Source organism: Gasterosteus aculeatus, chromosome 11, assembly GCF_964276395.1.
Source record: "Gasterosteus aculeatus chromosome 11, fGasAcu3.hap1.1, whole genome shotgun sequence".
Classification (NCBI taxonomy): domain Eukaryota; kingdom Metazoa; phylum Chordata; class Actinopteri; order Perciformes; family Gasterosteidae; genus Gasterosteus; species Gasterosteus aculeatus.
Window position 1 is genome coordinate 7,422,069 of NC_135699.1, and position 14,886 is coordinate 7,436,954.

A 14,886-nucleotide genomic window follows, 5' to 3' on the forward strand; every position below is an offset into this window, starting at 1 on the left:
CCATTTGTTAATTAATTATAAAGGAGAGATGCACTGTTTTCACAGCACATGTTTTTATTAAACACAATGGTTACTCCTCAGCCTGTAAAACAGTTGTATGAATTTCATATTTGTATTACCTTATAATCTTTTGGGCCTGGTGTATGTCACCAGAGGACTGTTTTACTGGAAAGCCTATATTATAATGTGGGGGTTATTAAGGGTTTGAAAGATTGGGGTATTTACCAGGTAAAGAAGTTCGGGCCGGGTCATTCTTGAGTGATGCACAACGGGTCGGACCCAGGAGCAGATGTTGTAAAGGTCCGGGAGTCGGTTTAAGGCTGCTGCAGTACTTGGAACGGAGGGTCTCGTATTTGTCAAAATGTAGCGGCAAAGCGGACGCTTGTGACTAACGTTTGTTTGTAGCGTGTCTTCCTTCCTCCCTCTGACTGCCGCCCAAGGTCTTACCCCAAGAAACCAGGGAAAAAACCTCCACAATTGGCAACCGCCTCTTCCAGCCCCGCAGCCTTCTCAGCCGTGATGCTGTAGCACGAGGTTCAGCACAGAGTGCTGCCAGCCCAGGGGCCTGCATGCAAACGTCCACTGCTCCAAACGGAAGCACGCACACCCTGAATCCATTCCCGGCGCTGCAGCGCCAGATGGATGGCAAGCGAGGCCTAGCTCCAAATTGCCTCCCGCAGCTGGGTCGAAGAGTCCCGCAGTATTGAGAGGCATCAGTGAGGGATTTGGACACACACTCAGAAAGTGCTTGTACTGCTTTGTTGTTATTGGTGCATATTTCTCTGTAAAGCGCTACCTGCTTGTTATTCCCCATCTGATGACAGGCAACGCATTGGTGGCTGCCTGCCTAATGACTTAGATCGGTAGAGGCGCTCGGATTGGCGAGAAGGCGTAGCGTTGCCATGGGGATGACGTGTGGGCCTTTCCTCTTCTGGGATGGACCAGTGAGCAATGCTTTGTCTGCCCACCACCAAAAGATGCAAAAAAAAACCCGCCGCCACACACATGCTCACATGCATTGAGAAAGTAGTAAGATTGCGGTGCAAGCAGTAGATAAATCACTGAGCTCCAGCATCTCGAGGAGGAAGGAGAAGTGGGGAAGAGTGGATCTCGATTGTTCCAGTCTGATAGCGTGAGCAACAATGAATCACAGCGTTACCTCGAGTGTGATCAACACACTTACGGTTAAAAATGACTCACTCGTGGAAAAGTACAGCATTTACATTTCGGATTTTTTGCTATTATAATGCTAATGTGTTCCTCGGCGCCCACCAGCCCACTGGAAAACACTTCATCATCCAGTCCTTCTATTTACTGCGCCTCGCTGTCTCTGTCTGTATCTTGCTCTCTGAAACCCTTCACACACACACACACACACACTCACACACACAGCGATCTCTCCCCTGTCCCACAGCCCCCTCTCCTGCCTTCTGCCATGCTCCCATGTCCCCCATTATGAGAGGAAATGAGGCGAGGTACTGATGCAAATATCTTGGACCCCTCGCTGCTCCCTGACTCATCACCCAGAGACAGAAACGAGGATGGGGGGCAGAAGAAGAGGAGGAAAGGGAGGAATAGATGGTTAGGCAATTAGGCAGAAAAAAAAACAACCTACACAAAACATGCATCACGTCCTGCAACCGCTCAGAGTTTATTATCATGCAGAAAAGCTTTCTCTGGCAGAGTAGAAAAAGGAAGCATACACAATAAAACACAGCATTATTTCTCACTTTGCCTCCCCGTCCTTATCTTTTTGTGGCGTCGCTGTCCTAGGATTCGGCCTGCAGTGCTGTTTCAGCAGTGTGGAGGGGCCATTCTTTTTCTCTGCCTCTTGCTTCGTCCATCTCTTGATTATATTGATTATAAAGGGCTCAACAAGGAAAGCTCCTACCTTTAAAAGCACACTTTGCTCTTTATTAATATGATACTCTGTTGGATTGCGTTGTGCTTTCATGGATAGCGATGGTCTGAAGAGCTGCATTGACATTTTGCTGTCATCTCAAAATGATACTTTTCCATGAATATCACATAAGAAAAAAAACAGATGAACTTTAAATGAATACATTTTGCAGAAATACTTGTTCAAGTACCCTCTATGTCTGAAAAGTGAAGCATTCTTCATAGTGGCTGATGACGCTAAATCACAGAGCTACTCCTCCGGTGCCAAAACAAACCCTATTCTGCTGTTCTGTCGATGAAAGGACTGCCGTGTGAAGACATTTTCCCCGCTCGGTGGCGGGCCCCAAAAGCTCGCCTGTGCCTCCAGCATGAAATTTTTGCTGTAAAGGCATTGGGTGTCCAATGATATGACGGCGGCGCAGTGGTATCCTAACGAGGGCAATGATTATTTCTGTGGCCAGCTGGGCCATTTACCCGGCTGGTGTCCTGCACCAGATTTGGACAGAGAGGGTACGATTTGTCTTTGCCATCAGCAGGGAAATGGATTTCATCCAAACAAGAGCCGAGGCGTCTTTTAACCGCTGTGCCAAATCACACAGATCTCTGCCTGTGCAGACTTGTGTGGCTACCTGAGGTGTTCAGACTGCAATGCACTTTCTCTAAGGACTTTAAGTGTTAGCAACAGCCATGTTGTGGCTTAGTCAGACATTTCCTCTGACTTCTCTCCCACTTTATGTAGCTCTCTCTCTTGGTTTAGCACTTCTAATATTAGTCAGGTCTAATTGCTGTGTTGAGTGCTATCTAAAGAGCTAATTAGGCCAGGGATTTCTGGTTAAGAGGAAGAATAAGTGGGAGACTTTATATTAAAGTAACAGTGATTTTCCCCTCAACAACCTTGTTCAAAAAGTGTGTCTGCTGAAATCTCACTTTCAGCAATTCGGTGATAATTCGCAGAGGAAGTGGTTGCCAGATCCAGAAAGATTGGATCATGTTCCACCACAAAAAAATAAGTCAAACTTAAACTTCCCTGAAATCGATCGGTTTGTTCCTTTTCATTCCATTATTGTCTAACACTATGGTCATCAGACATCCTGGGTTTGTCCAGGATCGTCCCACGTCTCCCCAGGGACACACTGAATCCGTCAAAATGACCAAATGTCCCGTTTTGAACACCCAAATCTTTTTTCTTTTCTAAAGAGCTTAACAAGTCCCGCTATGCAGTTTTACTATATTTTGGTAGACATAGGGAGACCATTTTTACTTCTGCTTCAGCGGTGTCCATGGTGATGAAAGTTGCACACGTCTGCTTAGTATAATGAAATAGTCCTAGTCCTACTAATAGTTCACAGTATCTAAGATGTGGATGCATCTGCAGGGAGAGTGTGCACAGCAAGCAGTAGTTTGTGTCCAGGCAAGTGAAACAATGATGCATGAGGACAAAGTCACATCGCAAAAACGATGTGTGACACATTCCTGACAAGGGGAAGATTCAATATGAACTTTGCACACCAAATTCTGGATGTTGTTAAGGATTCTTACATTTTGGTTTTACACTTTTTTGAGTTGGTGAATTTTCCCTCTGCTTGTCGTGACTTTCAGGCCGAGCAGAGAGAACCAATTAAGACGAAGCTTATTAACAAGTCCAACAGACTGGCCCTGCATGCATGGGTGACTGTCAGAGCCCTCTCCCCTCCACCTCCAGCAAAAAGCAACCACACGAGGGAGGGGCCGCGACTCGTCACGTCCGTTCTTGGAGTGTGGCCTGATTTGACACCGATGCGTTTTAGGGTACTTTGTCTGTTTCATTAGGCAGAGAGTAGTGAAAGCCCTTTTGTAGCAAAAGGATTTTAGTTTGGCTTCTGTTTGAATCTTGATTGACGTCGAAGCCTTTTTTCTTGTCTTTCGTAGTTGCTGATTGCTGATTGTTCTGTTCTCATTGTGGCGCTGCGTGTGTCTGAGTACCGGATGCTTTCCTGCAGCAACTGTTGGTGCTTTGTAAGTGTCTTTCCTTTGTCTCATTGAGCCTTTATATATTCTTATTCTCCCTGCTGTGTATACTTATGTATACATTTACCACAGTTTTTTTGTATGTGTTGCAATATACTATTTTTTAAGAATGCTAGTATGCTAAATCCAACAAAACAAAATGTTTATTTTCGATATTTATCTTTGCATCTGTTGTAAAAGCGATGGTCCCAGGCACATCATGACCTCTTGTTTCACATCTTTTAATTTGATTGTTGTTAATGGGTCCTTGGAGGGGTCTTGCAGTAGTGCGTATAGTGTGAACACAGAAGATTTCGCTGGATTAATCTGTCTCTTAAAACCTAATGTATCGTATCTCAGACCTGAAGCATTTTTAAGGCTTTTCCAAACTCACCTTGGAAAAAAAGGGATGTGGGTTTTTCTGCTCTTTTGTCAGGCGAGGGTGGGTTGATTCGGTGGAGGGTTTCTAATTTAAAAGGAGCAGGAGGCTCAGCAGGAGAGTTGCTGTGGGGCGAGTAGAACCAGCTCTCGGGTCTTGTGTGGATGCGTGGACACCTTCCAGCTTCCAACACGGTGACCTCTATCTATCAATCGCTGCCTGCCACATATTAATGTTTGCACGTGACCTCACTGTTACGTATTTACTTTTGGACGGGAAATGTCCGTGGCCCACCGTCCGTCTTTGTCTCTGCTCCTTCAGCACCCGCCCCAAACCTCCAGTTATCGCGGCTCTTTGGCTTGTGGTGCATCTGATGCGGCGAGCTGCTCTCATCGCAGTTAAGGAAGGAAAATAAGACGTGAGCTCGGTGAGAGCCGACTGTCCACAAGATGAGGTTGTGTGTCTGACACATGCGTGACTCAGACGTTTCTCTGTGGCAGAGACCTTGCCGGACTGCATTTATAAATGCTTGTTTTGTTATTTTCGTTCTGACATTTTTTTATTTGTGTATAAAAGAAATCACATTACTTGTTGGTGCTGTTTGTGGTTGAAATGAAGCAGGATTCTGGCTGATAATTGACCACTATCAATCACTATGTGATATTTACAAAGCTAGCTTCCATATTAGGGCTGCTTGACTATGGTAAATATACTAATGCCAATTATTTTGGTCGATATTGAAATAGAGATTATTAACTGTAGTATTTAGAATATGATGTACATTTTAAAGTTCAATACAGAAGTCTGGTGCATTTGGAGAGCAAAATTAGAGGCATGATCTCTGTTTACTCGTTTGTGCCCTAGTGAGCAATTTAATCAACTCTTTTTTTGTATAAAGAGAAATTGTGATGACTTTTCTGAGACCTAAATCCAGTTGCAGCGCAACTCCGAGGAAGAAATGCGCTTGGGAGAGGAGAGAGCTGGTCGCTGGCCTCGACAGAACAATTGAACCACACGATAATCATTTCATGTTGATTTATCTTGTTTGAATAAGCTATAATATTACTTATCGTATTATGTTTTGATGTAAAATAGAGATAGTGCTAGATGGAATGACATGATTTGAAATGAGAAAATAATTTATTTTAAAGATAAGGATCCCGGACAAGAGGATGTGTACGGATTAAGAAGCCCTATAAAACAAATTTGCTATTTTGGGCTAGACTAAGTAAAGCTTTTAGTAAGTTATTGTCAAAGTCAAATAGACCAGTTTTGTTTAAAGCACAATGACTGCCCACTTCTCTTTTATCGCCTATAATTCAGACACATTCATGTCTAAATGCTTTTGTCTGTCATCCTTTTATGTTGTTTCAGCTATAGTGCCATTCCACATTCTTTCCATAACACAAGCTTTGCCTTGTGAACGTTTTTATTGTCGCCACCTTCCATGATGTGAAAGGGACCATAAACCGACCAATCAGCAGCAGCCATAGAGACATATTAGAGTGGAACTGTGACCCATTTTCCAGAAAGTATTTTCCCATCTTGTATGAAAAAGAAATCACTGGCTGGAGGATGTGTACATAGAGACTATTCATTCAGTAACTTAACTACTCCTAAAATACATTTAGGCTCACCCAGGAATGTCAGCAGCCTCACAGACTCTGACTTTGTGTGACTGATTCTGCCACATTCCAGACTGTAATACCTATGAAAATGTTTGGAGTCATTTGCTCCTTTTTTTTAATCCCTTGTGTCAGTGTGTGTGAGTGTAAACCAAACCCAAAATAATCCACCAGAAAATGCATCGCTGCAGGGCTGCGTTCTGACGATGTGGAGGAGTTGAGCATCCATGAGGCACAGATGTTGTTAGAATGTAGGTGGGACACCGAAAAGGCTCTTAAACAGAGGCTTAGTCTTTTATCTCCCACAGTTGTTTGATTGATTTGACTGCTGCGTGGAATGACATATACAGAGTCAAGATTAGCTGTTGCTAAGGCAACAAAAATAGGGTACCCAGTACAAAATAAACAATGGTCACCCTCCTGTAACAACATTGACTCTTTGGGACTGAAGTCACCGGATGACGTCTATAATGTGGCAGCCAAGAATTATGACTAATCCGCCTAATCTATTGACTTCTTTTTGTGTTTGTTTCTGATCATCTCTCCGAGCTGATTGCCCAGTCAGCACAGCAGGTGCCTCCCCATTGACTGGCATTTTAATCAAGCGGGATTACGGCCTAAATTGAGTCCAAATGTTATGGAAAATGGTTTGAGTTACATGCTAAGCCTCCAAATGGCCTGTAATCCACGACCTTCGCTCGCAAGAGTCATCCGCGGAGTTGAGTGTGTGCGAGTGCCCACACTGTCACCACACACGAGGCAAATCCTAATCACGATCACATCCGTCCAGTTCTTTTCTCCTGGAAATGACTTCATATGCTTATTCTGGAAAAGACACGTCGGGTAACAGAAATGTGATGTAACGTGTGGGGATGAAGGGATGGAGGGAGGGAGGGAGAAGAGATGGGATGGATGGAAACGGGGGCGTTCTGAGAGACTGGAGGCATCCCCTTGGTGTTTTTTGAGCGACATTTAATCAACGTATTGGTCCCCTCAGCCACAGACAAAGGAAGATAAGTCCTGCCAGCAAAGCAATAGATCAGTATCTCAAGGACGACATGCCCCCACATCCATCACACATCAAACTGGCTTTGGGGTAGTTGTTTGTACCCTTCTGCTGTCACTCAATTATCACGCAAACCCTTTACCCCCTCTAACGCGGCAACGTTTAAAAATGATTTGAAACGTGTCTTTCCATTAGCACAGCGAGCCATCACTTGAAGTCGGCGTGAGGTATTATAATGAAAGCACTAGTTTGACTCTTAAATCAAACCACTTGAGGACGAATCACTGGGTAATCCTTGTGGTTCTCGCGTTTGCTGTCCTTCTGAAGCAGTAGCCCGCGTCGTCTGTTGGAACCCTGTTTCTGTGGAGAGATTTTGCCACCAAATGCCAATCTGGAGGCAGATATCTAAGTGGCAGATGTGCCAAAAAACTAACTACATGCCAAAGGACTCAAATGAAAGGCATTTGTGCGCTGTTTTTTTCTATTTGGTTAACTAACCCGATGTTATGATTCCTTTTAACTACACAGAACTGAAGCAGGGAGATGGTAAACTACACACAGTTGACTTTCGTTGGGTAAATAAACCTCTAAATGATTTATTCTCACCAGCAAAGATACTGATCACACTGCTGTGTGTGTGTGTGTGTGTGTGTGTGTGTGTGTGTGTGTGTGTGTGTGTGTGTGTGTGTGTGTGTGTGTGTGTGTGTGTGTGTGTGTGTGTGGTGAGGCGCTCACCTGACGTGCACCCTAGAGATGCATGAAGCCTTCTATGAGCACAAAGAAAACACACACATACAGAAGCCTCATGAATAGATAGTAGGGTCATTTGAAATAAGCGCTGTCCATGCAAAAAGCAGGGGGACTGTCCTCTGTGGAGGAGAGGGGTAATTCTCTTTCACGCGTCGTTAGCCCTCCTCATCTGCCACGGTGTACGTGTGTGTATGTGTGTGTGTCCTTGTGCGCGTCCGTGTGTGTACAGCGTCTGCCAGAGTCCATCAGAGCCGCTCGTCAGTCCCGGACCACTCCAACTTCACATCACCGTAGGACGGCGTCTCCTTTCTGTCTCGTATCCGCGTCGGGGACTCGCGTCTTCATTTTTCACTCCCTCTCTTATGTCGTTCTCTATTCGGGGCCGTCTCCCCCTTTCTGCTCTCGGTGATGGAGAGAAACTGTGGGAGTCACTCCTCTCTGAGGCTGACAGTCCATTTGGTGTTGGATTTAATTTTTGGATTTTGGATCAAATTTCTCTCCTCATTCAGCAACCTCAGCAGCTGTTATCATTCGTTGTTCGGGATAGGTAGTAATGGCTTCCTGGACCATAATTGAATGACTTCATGATAATGGTATAATGGGATAAAGAATGTGTGTGTGTGTGTGTGTGTGTGTGTGTGTGCGCGCGCTCCCTGTCGATGCACGTAGTGTGAGCCAGCGAGTTGTGGTGAACATGTAGAAATGTTTTCACCTTCATTTGGCAGCAGAAGCGCTAAGTGGACGTTTTTCACTCCTGTCCCGTCTATCATCATCATCATCATCATCATTTTAGATTACTTTCACAGCCACAGCCATCAAAGTCATTACCGGGCCAGTTGTCTATCAACGGTCAAAGGCGTATCCTTTCTCTGCCTTCCCTCCGTGATCTGTTCTATGTGGAACTATATGGGATATTTCTACATTTAAAGATGCAAGTCAACAGACAGTCACGTGTTAATGGAATGAAAAGTGACAGGGACACAATACGCTCAGATAAATTGGTTAATAGGACCTCTGTTGTGTTTCTATGGATTTTTTTGGCAGGAAAACATAATGAAACAGAACAAGGAATTTCTACGGACTAGTGTTGAATCCATCAATCAATAAAAAAATAACTCCGGGTGTCAAATCCAATGTAAAAGTGCACATTTGTTGTGATTCGAAATTTGCTGAATCAGGAGAAAAAAATCCAATGCATCACTGATTGCCGCTCCTTTTAGGCCTCCCTCTACCCCCCCCACACTAAACTGCAATATTGAAACTAAATAATGAACATAGCAGCTTGTGTAGGACTCGGAGCAAGACAACAAAAAAGGATTTAAATAATCCATCACCCAACATGTTTTTGGCAAGAATCAAAAAGTATTTGTGCCGTAATATTCCAAGTTGCATGACATCGTCATTGCTCTGCTGCTGTCTCTGTGGAGACGCCTTTAGCCTCTAAGAAGGCGCCAGTGACAGAAACAGGCTTTTTTGTCATTGTGCCAAACTTCCCTGATCTGGAAATGGGCCGTGACAAAAACGAATCGACCCACGCTGCTGAATGGCCTTTATATGAAGAAGCTCGTTGAAAAACAGTGTTGCATCTCTTTTCATTTGGACCGGCAGAGGTGTGGAAGATGCTGTCATAATCCATCTGAATATCCTACAAACGTCTGGAGGGCCATTAGACTGCTACGGGACCTTATTTGATTGGCTTTTTGTCAGCTTTCAGAAGCATCTGCCCACACATGCATGCTAATAAGAAATAAGATGCTGTCATGTGTCTCTCAAGATATTGTGAAATATTGTGGGGCGGATGATAAAGACCCACTAATCCCAAAGTATAAAGGGGAAGCCGTATTCTCCTGGTTTGAAGCTCTCAGTCTTTCCTCTCTCTTCCTCCTCACAGCAACTTGGATGTTTGAAACATAGTAAAATGCAAAGCGTCAGTCTCCCGTTAGGGAGCCGGAAGTTAAGCAGAGTTTAGCTGGTGGCCGCTGCTGATGTTGACGTCGCACTCGAGGCCGACTTTCAGAGTGACTGCACGGCCGTATATCACACAGCATCTAAGAATACTGTCGCCGTGACACCCAGAGACATTCTCACTTGTCACCGCTGAGTCCACTGATCTCTCAAACTATTCAAAGAGTTTAATGACCAACAGTGGAACAACAACAGCAACCACGGCTCGTCACCGTGTCACACTCACTCACCGATGTGCTAAACGTCAACCTCAAAGATCAATTCATTTATTGCCACTGTCTCATTCTGCTGCCCTGCAGATAAGCAGCACAACACAAGGATTCCTAATAATGTGCTGGTCTTTGGTCCTCATTGTTTTATTTATATTTATATAACATGGGGTTTATTAAAAACATTTCTCAGGTCACTGTCATTGGTTATTGTTAAATGTGTGTTGTCTTTTACAGTCCTTGCCTCTGTTGTAGAGATTTGGGACACATGAAAGGGGAAATTATAATTAACAGCCACCAGTGCACAGCGACCAAAGTAACATCTATGCTTTGATGATGGAATCTCATTTCATTTTTGACCGGATCGGCAGGAAATCCCAAATCGAATCATACGATATATATACGAAAAAAGCACTTGATAAATGTTTGTAATCACTGCAGGTGAAGAGGTACCACAATGTGTTTGGAGTTCCAATAGATATTCTTGTGTTTGTGTTTAACGATTCCCCACTTTGAAGGCCGGTTGTCTCTCCAAAGCTCTTCATGTACGGGCGGTCCTGCATGTTCATACTGAGCACGCACATTCAGGTTCGTGCCAAGTGCTTAATAATTCATGTGGTGATAAAACGAGCTTCCTCTTGGAGTCGTTTCAAAAGTTGTGTCTGTTGTGGAGGCAACGGCGGACTGTTCCCGTTATTAATAGCCGGGCAATTGTGAGGGGCAACATGATTGATTCACTCCGCTTCCCGTGAGAGCAATTGACGACCCACACGTGCATCTTACGTCATCATGCAAATGTGTGCTAACTCTCACACACACACACACACACACACACACACACACTTTCTCACACCTTGTTAAAAGTGTCTGCTAAAGAATTAGCCCACTTTAACACTGTTAGTGTGCTCCTCGAGGGCTTGACGTGCTGATAGCGGGGGGGGGGGGGGGGGAGGAGAAGACGTGCCAGCGATTGCAAAGAGGGAGGGGTGAAAGGGCGAGTGTGCTGGTGCGTGTGGATGTGTGTTGCAGACAGCTGGTGCTAATGGCACTCATTTCAATACTCAAAGACGTGCTGCGACGCTTGTCCTCGTGAGCCTGATCTTCACCTCCGTCTTAGTAGCTCCACTGACCTTCTCGCATAAGTCAGCAGATTAGCAACCTGCTCACAACTCGGCGCCAATACGGACGGATGAGTGCGAGTAAGAATTAATTTTTAGCTGTTTGGAGTTGGACTTGCATGCTGCTGCTCCTTGAGGAAGAATCCTAATGGGCAACTTTAATATTCGAGAATTCAGATGTCAGGCTTGTTGGTCCTCTACAACATATGGCAGTTTTTTTTTATTTATGAGACATGACGACAAATACTTTAAATATCTGTGCTTTGTTTAATTGCACTTAACCATAGACTAGCCACATTTGTCTGACTCTGGTACCACACAGACGTTACCGAAAGCTGATTTATAACCGGTAATCTGTGAATGTGTCTTTTAGTCAGTCATAACGATGTCAGAGCTTCGGCACGGACGCGACGCAGATTACGGGCCGTTCACCTTCAAACTCTCAATCCCACTGTGCTTAATCGCTGCAGTTTGGCATTCTCTGCCGGAGCAGCCAAGTGCAGCCTGGCTCTGATTGGCACACGGGGAGGACAGGCTCAATCACTGTGCAATCATAGAGTTGATTATAATCTCTGGCATACATATGCAGCAGATACACGGGGGAGCATTATGCAGCTCCAAAATGTGACGCCTGTACAAGGTGCAGAAATAAAAGTAACTGTAGAGATTTAAATACTTGCACAAAATGGTAATACGTCCGCTGAATGGAGCAGCCGTGTTACCGGATGAATGCGTTGTTGTCTGAAAATCTAAAATCCAAGTACTGTTGCTGTGAGTTCTTCTTATCTAATGAGCGGCTTAAATCCGCAGAGCTCATAGCAGCTTGTGCAGATCTCACACTTGAAGTCAAATACATTCCCATGAAATGGTTGCATAGTAATTCATACGCTTCTGTGCTCCATTGCAGTGGGAAGTGTTAAAGTGTTTCTAGGTCCATGTAGGACTCAGCATGTCGGTCTTTTCTTCAGCATTGTTCTCCTTTCACCTGCTTTTCTCTCCTGTGGTTACATTGCAAAAAGGCAAAAAAGGAACCCATAACTCATTTAATCAAAAGGAAATCTAATTTGAGATTAAGTGGAGTTTTGCATTAAATTATAATATTTTTTCAGAGGGAAAGTATACGCCAGACAGTAATATGTTTTTTTTTGTTCTTCTTTTGTTAAATCAAAAGCGTTAGTGTGTTTCTAAATGGACTAGGAACAATTATATATAATGGTACCGTAACATTTAAGATACTCAATGCATGAATTTCTTTAAATTTGGCTTCTTTTCCCCCTTGGACCATTTAGAATTTGGGATTAGAAGGTCAGAAGACACACTGTTGATCAGACGTCAAGAATTAATTGATAATTACGAGAATATCACAGTAACAGGATAAACTGATGAAGAAACTGTCAAGTGATCATTTTGCATTTGCTCTCGATTATATCATATTTTGAGAGGATTGTTTACACCTTACGTGCGGAACATGTCGGGCCCACTATTCACCATCCTTCTTATGCTGCTTTTGAGACACTAAACATATCTGGCCTGCATCCATATCCATGTATCACCATTGCCACTAATCATTTACTGTGTGTCTCTTTGAGTTCCCCGGCAACATAAATAACCAGCACTCCCAGTTCTGGCAAGTGATCCTTCCTCTTGTCGGAGCTGGCTGCAACGGGGACCGATGGATGCAGAGGCAGCTTATTGGGAAGGACAGCTTGCATGCCAGCATCAACACCGGAGTTGATCCCCGGATAATGCGCTCTTAGACACACATGCGCACACAGAGATGGACATTTGCGTCTGAATCACACTCGACCATCCACATGCAGAAACCACATTTCAGCATTTCAGCTTTCCTCTGAGAAGACTTTCTTCAGCACTGATGCAGTGTGAGTGTCACTGTGTGAACGCGCATACATTTAGCTTAATGTAGTGTGTCTCATTGGAAATCACAGCTCCTCTCCTGTAACTGCAGGCACACACTTTGTTTCCATCTCTGTAAAGAAACAAAATCCACAATTGATGCCAAATGCTTTCGGTCGAATTGGCTCGTGTGTTTGTTGGCCTGTTGCATAAATATGTCCCTCGCTACAGTACATTTGTTTACAATAGAGCATGCAATTTGTCAGCGTGTCTAACCACGTGTGAGGGAGCTCGACTCCTCTCTCTGCGTCTAATGAATTTCCTCCTACAGGCATGATGTCATTAAGGACAGGTAGGGATGAAGCTAATGGAATCAAATCCTTGCAGTAATTACACAGCGATGAAAAGGAGCCGCTCGTTACGAGTAAGCAAAACAGCGCCGCTGACTGGAAAATACATGAGATGGGTCCAATGTGGCATCGCAAAATGTAGCAAAGTTTTATGGGTTTAAACTGGCGGGAGGGCACGTGAGGAAACAACATCTTACTTTACCATCCAGACATTTGGTTTGCAGCGTAAACAGGAAGAGGGGCTGTGAAGCGCGAACTGTGGGTTCGTGCCATTTTTTGTTATTTTGCATCTTGGTTTCCCACACTCCAACTCTTGTTGCTTGATTCCAGCTCTGAGAAATAAACCACTGATAATAATACTCACAGAGCTTTGAGCACTTTGTTGATGTGGTTCTTATCCCAGGGCTCATTTGAATCATGTCAGCTGTGAAGCATTAATGTGTACAAGTGTAGCAATAACACTCGTGCATCCGCGCTTTCATCTCCTCTGGAAGCCGCCTCTCCTTGACTCGAGTGAACTTTAAAGAATTGTGACGTTCAAGATGGGTCTTGATCTATTTGTGGTTCAAGGAACGGAGGAGTCGAGGAGGGAAATTGCGCTGAACCTTGTGCGCTGCTTTCTGACCTGGCAGGTGGCACGTTTGATGCACGATGCGTGTATATTTAATACGTGCAGTGTATAATATTATTATTATACATTGTATATTAATTATTGACAAATCAGGAAAAGTGATTTTTTTACGGTGTATGTCTGTATAAGTATTTCGTGTTAATTTGAAGAAATATTTATTTTAAAGGGAGTTTACTCATAATTTATTTATTTGGTAGAATATAATACATCTGTAGATACATCAGTGGGTTTTAATCCATTAATCACCGTTAAAAGTGACTTTAATCAAAGTTTTTATTAATTGTGTATCAAATAAAAAATATGTTTGTCATAGGCGGCTCAATTACCAGAACCAAAAAAATCTCCTTCAGGTCAAATAAAATGACTCAACAAGCACACTAAATGTGACGTCTTGAGCTGTCATCAACGTTTACACTAACAAAACATAACAATGGCATTTTTAAACCAGCAGCGACAGATTTAAAGAGCACGGACCTGTGAGGAGATCTTCTATTCAAACCAGAGTGGCCTCTGTTGTCTTTTGAGTGCACCGTATACCCGGTTGATACACAAGCTGTGAGGGAAAATTGCAAGATTTTTATATGAAGGCCAATAATTGCATTGCGGTTTAGAGAAGTAAATGAGCTGATAGAGACACGACATTCTTACTTATCTTATGTTAGTATTTTAAATATATGCAGGATTAGAGTGTCTTATCTTAAAGCAAGAATCCATCCGTCCTTCCTGCAAAATCTGTATCCTGTCAGATGTGAATTAATCTCCTTCCCCAGACATCTGAGGGACCAAACAACACAGCCAGTATCTCAAAACTAATTCAACTTTCATTTAATTGATGGTTAAAATACACAGAGGATAAAGACTTTCCTTTGGGATGGTGGATGGAATCTTTCCTGCATCAGTAAAAGAGGACGTGTCATGAAAATTCTACTTTGATAGTCCTTCTGCACGTTAAGGTGTCGACCAACCCCCAAACGCTGGGGAAAAAAACACCTTACGCATTTTGAAATGATTCCAGTAATGAATTAATACTAATGAAAAGGCCTCGTTAGGTTAGGGCGCCAACGTTTTGTTGTTGACGCGTTAGCCAACGGCTGCTTCCGGAAGACCACGTCAC

The 14,886-nt window shown here is 43.7% G+C and overlaps 1 protein-coding gene across 2 annotated transcripts in view; it reads left to right on the forward strand.

Moving 5' to 3' along the window:
- The window catches only part of znf385c (zinc finger protein 385C), a 98,762-nt gene that overhangs the window by 9,858 nt on the left and 74,018 nt on the right, over positions 1–14,886 (forward strand). Inside the window, exon 1 of one of the 2 annotated variants that reach the window (XM_078083559.1) lies at positions 3,816–3,894. The exons of the other annotated variant lie outside the window; for it this stretch is intronic. The gene's annotated coding sequence lies outside the window, so the exon portion shown is untranslated. Of the gene's footprint in view, positions 1–3,815; positions 3,895–14,886 lie in introns of those variants that run through there. 2 annotated transcript variants of the gene reach the window in all.